This window comes from Cyprinodon variegatus, unplaced genomic scaffold (assembly GCF_000732505.1).
Source record: "Cyprinodon variegatus isolate N-32 unplaced genomic scaffold, C_variegatus-1.0 Scaffold943, whole genome shotgun sequence".
Classification (NCBI taxonomy): Eukaryota; Metazoa; Chordata; class Actinopteri; order Cyprinodontiformes; family Cyprinodontidae; genus Cyprinodon; species Cyprinodon variegatus.
This window is the reverse complement of record NW_015151396.1, coordinates 253,584-256,748: the sequence shown is the minus strand read 5'-3', so window position 1 is coordinate 256,748 and position 3,165 is coordinate 253,584.

Here is a 3,165-nt window from a genome sequence, read left to right as displayed (position 1 = left end):
TTGTCTCTGTAAAGTGCTCTGAGATTAGATATTATGAATTGAGTTGAATTTATTTTTATGTGTATTTACTTGCTTACTTACTTAATGAGGCCTGGGAGGAAGTTAAACTGAATAAACTTTTTCACTTATCCTCCTCTAATCAGAGGCTCATTTGTTTTTGGAGCAGCCAATTATCATTCAACCACATCTCCTTGGAACCCAATCAGCATCCACCTTAAAATTCCTTTAAATCAGCAGCTCAACCAACAAGCATCTGAGTTGCTTTGCATGTAAGACTTTGATTGGGATAACCCTGATTCAAACCTCCTCCATCCTCTTCTCAACTATCCTTGCAAGCTCCATCGAGCTCCTTCTCTATGCTTCTTGCCCCTTTTAGAGTAAATCCTTGGACTCATATTGCTTTCACAGTCTGACAAATGGGGATGCTGTGGTTATCTGACATGACAATTTTCAATGACAAGGTTCAGTGAGTTATCTTGGGATAAGATCCACCATTCAAATGGAACACCTACAGATGAGACTTCAGAGGAATGATGGAAATCCTTGCCTGTTTTTCAAGCTCATGATCAATTCAATTCCACTCACAACCAGAGTTGATTAAAGCTAAGAAAACAGATTAGATTATCTGCCGCTCCTCCGGAGTTAGATGGGTCCACCCGGTATGCATGGTCTTAGGTTCTGCTCTGGGCAGAGTAACCGGTGGAGGAGGCAGTGGTGGGACTGATTGGGGAAAAGGTTGTCTCTGAGCTGCTCTCTCATTTGTAGAACTTCTCCTCTCTGATTAATTTAATTAGCTCTTTTAGCATCTTAGATTCATCCAATGGGGCCAATTTAACCTTAAAAGATTGAAGCAAGCGATTGAAACAAGTTGGCTTTTGAAGCAGCTCAGTCCCACCCTGAGGTGGAGGCTAAATACTGAGTTCAATTGCAAATACAGTAAAAGGCTGACGAGGAAACCCCCGTCCTGTCGATCTCAGAAGTGAAGGTTCATTTGAACTGTTCAACAAAGTCAGTATAGGTACAATCAAAGTGTTTATAAGTTGTGAACCAGGTTTCCGCCCACTTCACTGCCTTCCCAGTAAGTAACCCAACAATAAATGAAATTTTGGCCAGATCATAAGGAAAAGACTGGGGGTCAGGTCTCGGTCCAGGAGCAATAAGGTCCAATACTTAAGGCGCTGCTAGACAGAGGTGGAAACCAAGCGATTGTTCTTGAAACTTGGATCTTGGAACTTGTGTCGAAGGTTTGTACGGCAAGCATGTTTGAAAATCTTAGGAAAAGAAACAAAGGAGAATTCAAAGATTAGCTCCTTCTTTAGAAAAAGGGTGAAAAAGAACCCAGACTTGAGTTTACTCCCTGGCCAAAACCCTTAAGCTTGAAAGGGCTGTAAACAGCCTCACTAATTACAAAGCTCCTGGATGAGGTTGATGGAAAACATCTATGAACCATTAGCCATCAAGTTAACCAAGGTCCCTGGAGGAGAATTTCTAAAAACCTTATTGTAAAAGACAGTCTCCCAGATCCCGACATTATTTGTGTCATGAAATAATACAATAATAGCTTTTATTTCTGCTAAAAAAAGATGTTTTGTTTAAAGCAAGAATCAGAAATATGCACTTAAAATATGTGTAAGACTTAAAATGCATTATTTGAAAAAAAAAAAAAAACATATCTACAACTGGCTTCATCAGAAAACTTACTTAGGTGGAATCTTAGTTTAGTTTCTTTTCCTCAATAACATGAAGGAAACATTTTAACTTCCTCTCCCTAGAATGGTTAAACTGACATATCTTATGTCAATATTGTATGACGCAGAACATGACAAGTATTTGATATCTTACTTAAATTTAGCTTTGCTGAATCATTTATCATTTGTTTATTATTTGCAAAGTCAAAATAAATTCAAAACAGTCCAAGGATGTTTGAGCCAGTTTGTTTCTATTCAAAGCGCCTCTCGGACGTTCTACAACTACGTCCAAACATATTAAAGTGTCTCTGAGTTGAGTTTGAGAACTTTCTAGGACAACATTTCATGAGAAGGATTAAAATCCTCACACATTCAAACAGCTGGAACATGAAGTAAGTGATGGAATAATGAGAAATATTGGAAACCTAATTGAAAATGAATACCTCATAGTGTTTATAGGACTTTTTCTCTGGTTCATTTTTAGGTCAGCTCTTTTATACTCTTGCTTTTCTCTGTTTTGGATTTCTCTCCTGCCTTCTTTGGTGCTTTTAATTTGGTATTTTCAAAGAAAAATCTAAAAAATTCTATGCACTCACATTTTTAGATCAGAGTAAAACATAAAAAGTGAAGGTTGTATATCCTGAATTAATACACTTTTAATTAAGATTATACATTTATTTTGTTTCTTAATCTTTTTGAATGATATGTGTTTTTATTGGCTCAAAAATGTTTAATCCAGATACATTTTCAAATGTAATTCTTATTCCCACCTGTGTTGGATCATATCTGTGAAGATTCTCAGTCGTCCAGGTCATGCCAAGCTTGAAAAGCTCAGTCTAGGCAACTGGATGTGAATTTTTCTAGAAGAAGTTTCGCCTTCATCTACACCTGAAGGTTGAAGGACACCCATTTGAGAACAACAACTTCCAAATTCTTGCAAATGAAGACAGGTTTGAGCGAGAGTTTAAGGAAGCCATCTTTATTAACCTGGAAAAACCATTTCTCAACAGAGGAGGTGGTATTAGACATAACCTGTCAACCACCGACAAAGCACTTTTTGGAACAATACCCAGAACATCTTCTAGAAAGCTTCACTTCCAGTTGCCTAGACTGAACTTGTTCAAGCTTTGTTGGATTTTTCTTTCTGTTCTAATCATAATGTCTTGCCTCTTTTTTTAAATTTCTTCTCTCCTCCTTAAAAATATTATTCATATAATTAATTTCAAACATATTTTCTTCATATCCTCTAGAAGTTAAAAGCAAATTAAAATCCCATAAATTTCTTTCTTCTACTTTATGTGATTTTCCTCATCAGTTCTACAGAGGCCTTGGAATCCAAACTGAAGGCCTTGCAGTGCCACTTCACCTGGGATCTAGAACCTTTCAAGTACAAACTGAACTATCTCAGAGATGCACTGGAGGACATCGCCACTGATGAGGGAAACGTCTGGCTGGGTCACATCTACAACCTGCAGGG